The sequence below is a fragment of the Amblyomma maculatum genome, chromosome 10, assembly GCF_055883805.1.
Source record: "Amblyomma maculatum isolate TAMU_Amacu chromosome 10, ASM5588380v1, whole genome shotgun sequence".
Classification (NCBI taxonomy): Eukaryota; Metazoa; Arthropoda; class Arachnida; order Ixodida; family Ixodidae; genus Amblyomma; species Amblyomma maculatum.
In genome coordinates, this window is record NC_139353.1 from 13,513,774 (window position 1) to 13,526,810 (window position 13,037).

A 13,037-nucleotide genomic window follows, 5' to 3' on the forward strand; every position below is an offset into this window, starting at 1 on the left:
AAGACCATATGATGAACGACTTTGTGGAAGGAGAAGAAACACAACTGCACGCCCCAAAGCAACATCCAATGATAATAACAATAACTGAGAACTAATAACAATAACTTGCACATGTGGTTGCGGGAAGGCGAACCGGCGATGTAGGCATAGAGGCAAGACGATGCCAAGAAGACAGGAATCCAAACAAAGTAAAAAAAAAAAAAAAAAAAAAAGGAACGTGCTGTTTACAGCGAAGCGGCCAAAACAGGACGGTAAACTTTCTCTGCGGCCACGTACAACGCGGGCAGAGACACGGGAAATGCATAGCGAGCGCTATGCTCCCACGAGGCGAATCGGCAGAGGAAGCATCCGCTGATCGCGCATGAAACGAGGCAGCAACGACGAGCCAGGAAGGCTAATGGGAAAAGAGAAGGAAATAAAAGCAAACGACACGAGACCTCGTGGAATTTGGCACGGCTGCGAAGAGAGAGACGGGAAACCGTGCGAACTAAAGGCACATCCCTTCTGGGGAAACACTGCGATGTATAGGTTCGAAATGGAAAACATCAATATGACATTTACTTCGCAAGAAGAACACGCAAAAGAAGACATATGGTGAATTAGAGTTACTTTTTCATTAGAGAACGGCGCAGATTTTTGGAGCTGCGCGAGCTCGGTGACAAAATAATCGCCAAATAATGAAGTATTCACGTCTTTAATGTTTTTTTTTTCTTCATGGCACTGCACTTCGACACCGTCGTGCGAGGCTGGAAAATGTCACTGCATATGTAAAAGGCTTTTTGTAGCGTTTAACGGGACGCGCTTTCACGTTCAATGCATTTATTAAAGGTCAACAACGCCTGCCTGTTTTTCTTCTCGTGATAGCTGGCCCGTGGATCAATAACCTATTCTTAAAAAGCAATACACATTAAATAAACAATCGGCGTCCATACCTCTCCGTTCATTGACCTCGCCGTTGTATAGTGATGTCGTGGAACACTGAATGAGTGTAACCTTTATGTAGAATTTAATGGAGTGCGTGAAATCTCTCCGGTACATTCGTTTTACACGCCTGTTCTTTACACGGACTTCCTGTGACGAAGCATGTAGTGGATGAACAACTCAAAACCACACCTGCCCTTTCGCGCACTGTAAGTATCCGTCGTCCCTAAAAGGCAGGGAGACTACAGAGTTTTCCGGTGGTTCTATCCAGCCTCCTGATCTGTAGCAGCTGGGCAGCGTTTCATTTGAGCGCAATTAGATTTTAGTTTCCTATTTGCGGCTTCCGTGGAGGCGATTTAAATACGAACAATTCTGCGTTTTCAGACGTCAAATACTGGCCCAGTGATATATGTCGTACCTTTTCCCGCTAAATGCAGGTAATAGAATACCTACAGTACATTTCGCCTTAACGAATGACGTCAACGCTTCCATCCTCCCGCCAGGCGATCCAACGGTCCCACAAAAACAGTTCAACGGTAAAGTTGCTGATAGTTGCATTCCTTGACCACAACCCAGTTTCAGCTTGTGTGACCATTTTAAGGCGAAAGCCTTTAATGACTCATCGTTGTCGTGGACAAAATGTATCCCGCTTTTGCGGCGGCTCTGATTGGTCGAGACGGGATGACGTCATGGAGGTATCGACCAATCCCAGAGCATCACCACAGCATACGCGAATGCGTGCCTTATATGGCCATATGCCAATCAATGATCAATCACTAATTATTAACCATGTGAATATTAATTAATGTGTGGTTAATGGCAAATTAGCAGTTAAGGACTAATTAATGACTAATTAGTTATCTAAACTTAGATGTTTCTAGACGTTGCGTAGACATCACTACTTCAGTCGCTAAAGTCCCCCGTAAATTTCCTTTGCGTATTGGGAAGCATTATGTTGTTAATTAATCCCGAACCTAATTTATCACAACCTCCTGACGAGAGAGGCCCAAGGAATGCAACGCGATCTATAACCTAGGGAGTCGAAAAATGTTTTTCCGGAACTGCCCTTTGCATCCGCGGCCGCGGTAACGCACGCGACCCGTGCTCCGCGAAATGGCATGGCTTGACCGAAGCGAAGCATTTGCAGCGTGCTCTCGAAAAACGAATCCGATATCTGTTTCGCGCCGCCAGCGGAGGAGAGCGGTGGGAGAGGGCAACCGACAACGGCCGCGCCGCCTCTCCGAGTCCGGAATAGCAGCAAGGTCGCGGCTTTCCCCGAAAGAATAACGCAAAGCAGGGTGTGTCGCCTTCTCGAAGAAGCCGCGCGTGTGTTTATACGCCTCTAGGGAACGCGAAACTGTATCTTTGAGGTCTGCCCTTCGCTGCCTTCGACTTCACACGCACGTTCGTTAAGTTTTGGAAACTCTGTAATGTTAGCGCAAACGCGGATAAGAAAGAACTGTCAATCGCGCTTGATCAAGGCAAAGAAAGGCGTAGCAACTACTTCACTTCTTGGTCACTGATTTATTTATAGGAAGGGAAAGGCACGGTAACTGTCTCACTTGTTTTCTGTGGACACCGCAACCGCGCCGTAAGGGAAGGGAGGAAGGTGGGAGTGAAAGTGGAAAGAGAGAAAGAGGAGCCGTAGTGGAGGGCTACGGAGTAATTGCGACCACCTGGGGATCTTTAACGTGCGCTGACATCGCACAGCACACGACGCCTCTTCGTTTCGCCTCCATCGAAACACAGCCGCCGAGGTCGGGTTCGAACCCGGGTACTCCGGCACAGTAGTCGGGCGTCTTACCACTGCACCACCCCGGCGGGGCTCACTTCTTGGCGGTGCGCCTCAACCGCGCCTTAGAGGGAGGGAGAAAGGGTGGTGCAGTGGAGGGCTCCGGAAAAGTCCCGGCCGTCTGCAGCGCTTCAGTGTCGCACACCACACAGACGCCTTTCACGCCATATTTATGCCAGGGAGGGTGGGCTGATGACGCCCTCACGCGAAAGACACTTAAAAAACAAGTCGCATACACAACCGAGAGACGTTTTCACGATAATTGCTAAGAATGCTTCAAAATCTATTATTTAAATCGGTATCTTCCGCGGGAGAGTGGACAAAACGGCGCATCCTATCTGGCTTACAACTTCTGGAAGTCCACTAAGGCTGGTTGCGATGAACCGGAAAGAGATCCTCACATATCTTTCATGTGCTACCCCCATGCCCATTCGTTTTTCTGGGAAATAGCGCTTATCACAACGATGAGTTCACCGGGCCACACAACTGGGGCGGACGAGAAAAAAAAAAACCCAAATGTACTGCCGAGGAAAAGAACGCTGATCCGCTCGCAAGCAGAGAAAGGTTCATAAACTACACCCGGTCTGTAATCTGCACTGCCTCGTCGTGTTCATCGTTCCCGGAAGAAAATAATCCGTACGCTGAAAATCTCCTCCGTGGATTATATCGGAGGAGAACTAGAACATAACAAAGGATTGTGAAGAAGACTCACAAGACGGCAAGCAACAAACGCGGGGAGCTACGCATCTAGTCTTCCATTGCTCAAGATGATATGGCGCAGAAGTCTTTCCGAGAATCGGATGAACTTGGCTCCCCTACTGAACGCTCTTCATGCGATGAATTAGTGCATAGCGTGCTTGTCAATTTTGATGCACTTGGCTTCATCATTTCTTTATTCTTTTACCTACAGAACACACACATAAAACGGCAAACTAGAGGCCAGTAGGATTAAAAAGTGTGAGCCGCTCGTGCTGTTCTCTGCTATTTCTCTTTTGTTTTCTTCCTAGCAAGAAGAAACGCGGACAGAAAATATGTTTTTGCCCATAGACACTTTAGAAGAAATCGACGACAGCGACATAAAAAAAAAAAAAAGCGCACCCTTTAACAATAAACGCCCTTGTAGGGATAAATGAGGCACGCTGCCTTGTTTCCACAGTCGCACACGTGATACAGAATACTCGAATTGCACACAGCTCGAAACTGTCGAGTAATCAACGCGATCACACGTTTCACAGAAGCGTGAGAATTAGAAAAAAAAAAAAAAAAGAACGAAGCTGTTTTGCTGGGAGAGCCCCTCGCTGTGAGAGTTCGTCACAGGCGTTGCAACGTCATCGATTCTGGCACAAGTACAGGTGTGCGCGATATTCTGGCGAGGTCGGACGGCTCAAACAGCTGCTGCTAGCAAGACGTCGCTGCGTGTGGGTAGGCCACGGCGTCGAGACTGCGAGGTCGCAGAGCGTGCATAAGAACTTGAACGTCCTTTTACGTCACGTGTGCTCGTGCCAAATCTCTACGAACGTGGATCTAAAAGAAAAATAAACCCTTTAACTTTTCAAAGACAACGTATAACGTGGAAGATTAGCAAGGATAAAGTTATCCCGATGCATACGACTTTCGGCGAAAACTTGGGAAGGACATGTACTCCTCCCATGGCTGGATCTGCGGAGCTCCTGGAGCAACGTAGAAATCCTCCAATAAAACGTAGTTTGTTTGTTCGTTTTCTAAGGTGCGACCGGCACTGAAACGTCGAAGAAGATTTAAAAAAAAAAGAAAAAAAAAAGCCACTATTCGGGTAGGGTTTTTTTTTTTTTTTCGTTTAGTTTAGGAATGTGAACTGCATGCGTGCTAAAAGCGGCAGCCCGTTGAAGCGACGAGAGTTTCACAATTAAGATTCTTCCCACCTCCCCTATCGGTCGTGTGCAAGGTCATCGGGTTACTACTGTGAACGGTCATCGCCCGAAGCGAACGCTCGCTGCGGCGTACACGCTGTTGGACTGCCAGCGATAGCGCCCGTGCTCTCATCGAGCAATGATGCAACCGCCGGCGCGTTGCGTAAAGCGTCCGCTGAAGAGACGACTAGGAGTTCGTCGACTTCGTTCCCCGATGAGATAACGACCGGACCTTCGGATGATCATCTATGCTAATTAGAATTGGAAATATGTGACCCCGTTCTCTCGTGCTTTTCTTTTTCACAAACGGCATGTGGACTGTGTGGAAAAGAGATGACAATAATCCACATTTTAGGCTCATGAAAAAATGTGGACAAGATGAGAAAACAACACTTCCCACAATTTTTCAATGAACAGATTTCTTTTCATCCTCGCCTACTTCTGGGAAATGACTCACTTGTCAATACATCATGTGTTGTTTCATTCCTAAAAAAAAAAAAAACGAAAGTTTTTAAATGAGTTATTAATTTTTTAACCAACTTTTTAGACCCATCACACGCATAACAGACTAAACCTCGCGCTTGGACAGGGTATGTTGCTGGGCGAGTTGGTTATTCAATGATGGCCTTAGTAGCCTATGTGCCAATAAACCCCGCTAAACTAACTAAGCTAACAAACGGCAAGCCCTGTAGAAATAAATGGATGCATCGAGACGTAAAAAAAAAAAAAAAAAAAAAAAAAAAAAAAAACACGAATCACGGCTGTCATTACTGCAGCTGCTAACAATATATTACTACAACTACTAAGATCACTCAAAGCAGCATGATATACCCCTAAAATGGGTCACTTCAGACAATGGTGTGAGCCGACTTTCATGAGATTGCGATTATTCCGATTTAGCATTGCATGGATAACGCCCCTTTATCTTCTACAGCCTACGATATCACGCTAGCTGGTCCAAGGGGACTATCCGTGACGTCATGAGAAGCATTCAACGCTATTGGCTGGAGGACCGCTTCTTAACGGGAGCCTTCAGGAATAATGCAGTGTCCCATAAGTGGTATTGCACTGATATCTTGCACATCCTCCCAGGGCGTGACGCTGATCACTAAATTTAGCTGAAGTTAAATTTATTCGCGTGGTTTATTTCTGCACATACGATTCTAATTTAGGCTAATTTGAGCAAATTCAGTGTTTATGCGCGCGACTGAATTAAGTGTTCTGTTCTGGATAGCGGTACTGCCCAACAAACTCTTATCGGGAGGGACGGGAGTCATAACCGTTACAGCGACTAAAATATATGTGCGTGGTCTCACTGAAAGAAAGGCGCACAACAGTTTACTGCACCGCGCAAAACTGAACTATAATAAATAGGTAAATAAAAATAAGCGAACCAACTACGATAGATGACTTTTAATTGGTGATTTTTTCTCACTGGCGCTACGCCATACGTGTACATCTTCATCTATTCGCCATAACGGAAATACTAAAAGGTCATTTCAGGGCATACAGCAGGAGAAATGAAAAGAAGAAGAGAGAAAAAAGAACGTGTGGAAGGGAATAGTACATTGTAGGACGTGTCACTCTCTCATATTTCACTGGGAATTCCAGGGAAGCCGACTAGCGCCCCGGGCCGGCCCCTGACCCGCGGGGTTGACGATCGTGTCGCACAAAAACAGGGCAGATGAATGGGCCAGGGAGTAGGCAGAAAAAAGGAAGCTCGTTCAGACGAGCGACACTCAGCTGCTTGTAAAGAGAGCAAGGAAAACGAAAAACACGAAAAACTGGTAAGAACCAACAGCTACAGGAGGAAAAAAGCGAAGGTCTTCGCACTTTCGCCGAGGAAATATACGAGGGGAGACCTTTATTTCGCCGAAGGTCGAGCATTAGAGGCGTCTATCCACACACGTTAAGCGAGATGCCGGATCAACAACCTGCCTATCCTTGCCACCACAGAAAGCTTGATCTTATACGTACAGAATGCGCGCACAGAACCTCGTCCCGGAGAAAACGAAGGCAAAAATTAAGGCTGAAAAGATCAACAGAAGAAGAGAAGCAAAAAAGTTATATGCAGAAGGGCCGTCGACACCGTCTCGATGATAGACCGTAGCAGGTGTCGACATCCTTACTTGTCAGTATGTTCACTGAAAATGAAGAACGCCCAAACTAACAGAGAAAGAGAGAGAGAGAGAAAACGATACAGGAGGAAATGAAAAAAGCGGCGGAGCGACAGCCGTTTCGTCACCGTTGTCATTAAAACATTGGTTGCAGAAGGGTCATGGAAAAATGAAAAATAAAGTACACGAAATAAAGAACACACACACTGGTAGCATCTGCATTTGCTTCTTTAATTACACGGCAGACAATAGCGCGGAGCTACATAGCCGGCCGTTGGCGGTTACGCAAGGAGACCCAATCGAACGAGACACCTCGCACCAGCCGCGCGGATTGAAGATAAAGTTGAGGTTTGTGTGTGCGTGACGGTGGGAACACCCAGAAACGATCGACAGACCGAAAGTATACGAAACAAGAAGAAAATCGATGTATGAATTACCATTTTCGATCGATATTACTCTCTCAGGTATGGGCACGAAAAGAACTGCCTTGCACCAGTTACTGAGGGACGCCTCCAATGACCGCGCTCAGTGCAGGTTTGCGCATGGAGCTGGAGAGGTGCGGACGGATTCATGACTGAGAAGGAGGGTGAGAGCCATTGGGGAAGGAATATCGATTGAGAACACAATCTACAACTGCGCCTTGTGCACACAACGGCCGCTTTATCCTCCTCCTTCAATGCTGATGCACTCTAGCCTCAGTTATGTCGCAATGATCGAGCATATGTGAGGAAGGTGTAGCAACGAAGCATAGGATAGTACATTTGGCACAGCGAGCGAGACTATAGGTGCAAGCAGTTGCAGTGTCATGCAGAGTACCTGCATTGTGCTATGCCGTCGCCAAGACATTCCGCCAACTCTCGACTGGTTCTCCTTTACGACACTTTTGGAGGAATTTTGCCTGTTTCAATGCTTTAATTGGTGCTTCGAAATCCTCATCTAGCATTTGTTCATCAAGCGCAAAAAAAAAAAAGTTTTATTTGTGCACCCTAATTTTGAAACGTCGAGTTATGTACGTGTATACAGAAGCAACGCGTCGAAAAAAAGAAAAAAAAAAGAATCACTATTAACTGCACAGGAAGACTTGCCAGAGCAAAGCGTGAATCGATAAAGGTAGGCGCGCCACGAAGGAGAGAGGAGCGCTATACGACAGCGCTAACCCTGGGGGATTCCACCGGCCTTGAAAACGCGCCGACAAGCAGCTAGAGTGGAAGCGGCGGAGATACGAATACGCACGACGCAGACGGCGTATGACAAGGAAAGGCCGCCGCCGCCTCGCGCTAATGAAGGAGTGCGCGCTGGGACGTCGGTAGATAGGAGAGAGAGAGAAAGAGAGAGAGAAACGCGACAATATTCGGCACGATTTCCTCTCCGGAACTCGCGAATAGTGCAGTCGCTGAAAACGCCATTGAGGGGGTGTCGTCACGCTCATCACCGCAACCCTGTTCCGGCAGTTACCGTGCTCTTCAACGCCACTGCAACCGCGACCTTCCGCGAGGGGACGGCCGACAGTAATCAACTGCAGCCGCCCTGGCCTGCAAAAGTGTCGGGCCAGTTGAAGAGCCACCGTGCTGCACAGACCTCAACAGGTCGGACAGCCCGACACCAATGCAGGGCCAACGCGCTTTTGACGGTCTATGTGGTCACCTTACCCTAACCGTGCGATTAGGTGACGGCAGTGGAAAGAATTCGTAGAAAACATTGGTACATTGACGATGAAAAACCACGATCCGTCTTAGGGCATGAACCTGGGTCTCAGTGGTGAACTTCGTTCGCAAAGGCTTTCAATGTTGTGAAAGGAATGGGAAGAGACGGAGTAAACAAGTTGGCAGCTCTACTCCCCGAGGGCCCGGCTTCTCACCATGGTTGCCAGCAGGCACGAAACAAAAGGCCACCGGTTTCGAGCGCAGCGAGTGAGGTAAAGAGCATTTCCGAAATCCAGAGCGACCCAACAGCTCGGAGAGAGAGAGAGATAGGGTGCATGAGTATGCGCCTTTGGACACACCTGGCGGAGAATTGAGTCTATAGTTCGGAGAGAGGCTGGAGTCATAGGGGGCTTTGAAATTCGAACCCGTCGGCCCACCCATCCGAATCGCCTGGGCAATGGTGCCGTGCCCTGTGCGGGAAGGCGAGCGGGATAGTAATCAAAACCGCCGTCTGAATAGATAATAAATACGGGTAAGCTGCAATGGCCTCGCCGGAGCTTTCGACATCTCCGGATAATTCGGTGGAGAAAGCTAATTAGCCCAATTTTATTAATGTGCGAAGCACTAAGCCCATCGTCATCGACCCTGCCAAGGACGCATCCGAATTAGCCGCTCTTGTGGGGAACAAAAACTGGAGACATAAATGTACTTATTTTCATATTTTGTGGCGCAATCCTTGCATCGGGACGGTGAAAACTGTTACTCGCTCCCCGCGCCATCCTCCAGCTTTTATGGTTTTTCTCTTTAAATATATGAACATATCTACCGCCATCCAACACTGTGGTTGTGTTTGCAAGGCATAATTTTTCAAGAACAAGACCGGGCGTAGGAAAGCTTCCCTGCATGTCGTCAACAAGCAAAAAATAATAATAAAAAATAAAAAAACCGCTCAAGAGTAAAGAAAACAACTCGTTAACGTAGATGTGGCCTTGGTACTGAAGCCTTGAAACACGCGATGGAAAACACTTGACGACCTGGCTTCTGAGTTTAGAGGCCGCATTTGTGGCAATTCCTAGAAAGCAAACGGCGGCAGATTTCAGTGAGGCGAAAAGCGAAAGACGCACTGCTAAAGTCAAAACATAACACCGCACTTGTTCTTTTTTTTTTTTTTTTGTCCACTCCTTGGGTGACTCCGAATCTGTGCTCTCTGCTGCGGGTGTTTCGTAATCGGCACTTATGCGCACTTCCCAGGCAGGAGGGCTGGTAGCTCGTACGCAAGCGGCAGTTAACCGCTCCGACTGTGACGCATATCAAACGATATAACCGGCTACTAGTACCCGTGCGACGCCGCGAACTCTTGCTACGAAGTCCTTGCTTTCTGAACACCGAGCCTTGTTTACGATGGCCAGACTAAAACATTCAGGAGGGGAGCTGTTAGTCATGTGACTCTTTCCTGCTAACTGATATGCACCTTGTGAGGGAATGCTTGTTGTCTAACGTGTGGCTGTAGCGAACACTCAAAACACTCTTTTCCCACTGGCGGGCAGAGGCACATTATTTTTATTTACTTTTGGCCTGCCTCACCATAGTATATGTCGGAAAGCTGTGTACGCGATATGCATGATCATTCTTATGATCATCATGCTTATGATTCCTCCCACCAAGAATTTTCCTCACACCGGTTGGTCCGAAAAAAAAAAAAAAAACACAGGTTATAAAAATAAAGCTCTTGAATGAGACTTGAAGGGTAAAAAAAAAGTAAAAAAGTAAAGTCCGGGTCAGTTGTCGCACCGACGGTACCAGGGTTGCGAAATGCGCCGTTTTTTAGTATTCCTACGCGTCACCATGCAGTCATTCAAGTCTAACAGACACGTACAGGAACATACAGAGGGAAAGAAAAGGCAAAAGTTGGGGTCCGCATAGAAAAACCGCTGCTTGAAAGCGCCCACCAGCACAGCTGAATGAAACGAAGAAAAAAAGAAAGAAACGAAAGAAGGGCAAGGTGACCAGATGCGGCCACAGAACTGACTGACATATCTGTCCTTTCCAACAACACAAGAAAACGAGGCTAAAGGATTGGGCGCGCGACTTGCTCAGCAAAAGCGCCTTGCACTGATGCAAGCGAGACAAGAGGGCGAGCCAGGATAGGAGCAGCGCGTTGGAACAACGGGTTCAGAACCCTTGCTGGCCCCTTCCCCATCATGGGAGCTGCAGAAAGAGAGGACAGAACCTCGATGACGAAAGCGCGGCGGCTGCAGCCGCTGAAGAGCGATGCCCTTCTAGCGAGGAACGAACGAACGGACGGCCCAGCTCTTTCTCGCAAAGAAGATTCAAGGCCGCGTGCTTGCTGTCGGAGAAGAAACGGCGCATGCAGAAGCATCCCCGACGAAGCGGTATGAACGGCCTGCTGGCGCGCGTTGCCGCAGTCATGGCGAGAGAGTTCCTTCGCCCCTCTTTCCTGCTGACTGCGTGCGCGGCCCGCTACCTGTACCGTAAGGCCGCCCGCGGTTCACTCGCTTGGACGGACGCGCTGGAAACCTCTACAGTGCATGGTTTGCTCTTGCTGCCCCGGTGTCAAGCCGTCACCGATGCTGCACGTTTTAAAGCGGCCGGGCGGAAACAAGCAAGGAAGGAAACCCTTATCAAGAAGAGTTGCGAACCGTGGTCATGAACCAGAGGTTTACGTTTCCCGGAAAAAGAGTAGTTCGCGACTCTCGTGGTTCTATGGCATTTTATTCGAAAGTCGGCTAAGGAAACGGTCGGACATCAACGAAAAAAAAAAGAAATACGCTCTAAACTTAGTCATTTGTCATGATCGATCAAGCCGACGGCACACTGCAGGTAAAGTTAACCAGCGCAACTGCTAGGATGTGCAAGCGACGCAACGGAAGGGCAGTCGATTCTTTTTTTCTTTGCAGGAAAGCTCTCATAGGATTGGTCTAGCGATGTGCAGCCCCGATTCTACAGCGCAAACTGCCGCGTCAGCAGCGAAGATTAAATAACTTGGTGAGTTAACCTAATTGCTAACCAAGTGGTGAGGTTGAGTTGGAGCTAGCTGGAGGTTTGAGAGGTTAGGGAGCAGAGGAAAAGCGCAACCTGAGGATCATCATCAGTCGGACTATACCCAATAGAGCGCGAAGGCCTCTCCCATTTACCCGGTCTGAGGGTCCCTCTACGGTAAAATGCAGACCTAATGGCCAAAAGAAAGGAACTACAGGTTGCCCTGATTCATGCAAGCCTCGCTAAGCTAATTGTTTCTTTCCTTGCCAGGAAAATGAACCCACCACGGAAGTCGCCAACGGAGCGGCACCTCACTCTTCGATCGAAGGTCGCGACCTTGCACTTATCTACCGCTACGCGCCCGCGAAGCTCCCAGAAAACCGCTCGCCGGCGCCGGCGGTATTTCCCCGAAAGGAACGTCGCCGCCACTCAATTCCGACATGTTGCGACACGAAACTGGTATTGTTTTCGAGAACCGCCGCAGTAGCAGCAGTTTTCATTGATCCTAGATCCTTAGCTTTCTCCTTCTAACAGACGCTGTCTGGATGAAACACCGAGACTTAAGGTTGGGAAAAGAACAAAGCGAGGAAAAGCCAGAGAAATAAACGCAAAAAGAAGAGCGGCTACCCAAGGGGGAACGGGGAGTTGCGAAAGTGCCGAGCACTGAAATCGGAGTCAATGAGCGGGAAAACAAAGGGAGGAAAAAGAAGGCCGTTTTCTGCTTTTTTCTGGCCTTCCTTCTTTCTTTCCAAGAACAGAAAGCGCAGCAGAGGAGAGGGTGCAAAAGACGGGTCGTAGCCCTGCGAGAGCAGAGAGGGAGAGCTGAAGGCGAGGGCGGGACGGAGGAGCGGTCGCTGAAAAAGTCGGGCAACGCACTTTCGCACCGTAGAGAGGTCGCCGAACGACATTGACAGCAGAACAGTGCAGTCCCGTCGTGGCGCTCTCGTCGGTGTCCGAAGCGCGACGGCGATAGAATGTACTACTACGTTTCTTTCTTTAGCCGGTTGTTTCCGTTTTTTTTTTTGTTTTTGCTTCTCGCACACCTTCGCTTACGTATCTGTAACTCAATACGTTATTAAGTTGCCCCTCTGTCCGCTAAATGAACTTCCTGTGGTCAAAGCCGAGAACTAAGCGACATGGCGATAGCTCAGAAATGAGAAGACGTAGGCAATGCGTTTTCCTTGCTTACCTTCTGCAGTTAGTGCTGTCCTGTTGATTAATGAGCATAAGCATGATTACTATTTATTGTAAATGAGTAACGCGCACATTAAGAAGTTTCGTGACGGCAGTAAGCAAGTAAAAGCTTGAAAGGGACACGATAATAATAACTATTTCATTAGAGCTCGCAACGACCGTTAACGCCGTCCGGAGTAAGATGCATACCTATTCCTGAGGTGTTGAGAATATTTTCTACAAAATGATGCCGACATATTCGAATAGCGCTGGTGGCGTGTGAATTGACCAGCAAGTCGCGGAAGCTCAGTGCGCCCGGTATTGTGACATATATTTCGCAGCCAACAAGGAAGTCGACCGCGTAAACCGCGTGAGGTTTTCTAATTCGAAATATGCACCGTCACATTATTGACCAGCAGGCAGCAACCTCTTGGCAAGCCCGCTCCAATACAATGGCATGGACATCCGCAAGATGTCTTCTTGGGATGAGGGCTGGAGAAAC

The 13,037-nt window shown here is 48.2% G+C and overlaps 1 protein-coding gene across 2 annotated transcripts in view; it reads right to left on the bottom strand.

Annotated features, from left to right (window-relative positions):
* Window positions 1–13,037, bottom strand: part of LOC146175637 (ribosomal protein S6 kinase alpha-5-like) — a 254,621-nt gene that overhangs the window by 110,013 nt on the left and 131,571 nt on the right. The gene's annotated exons all lie outside the window — the stretch shown is intronic.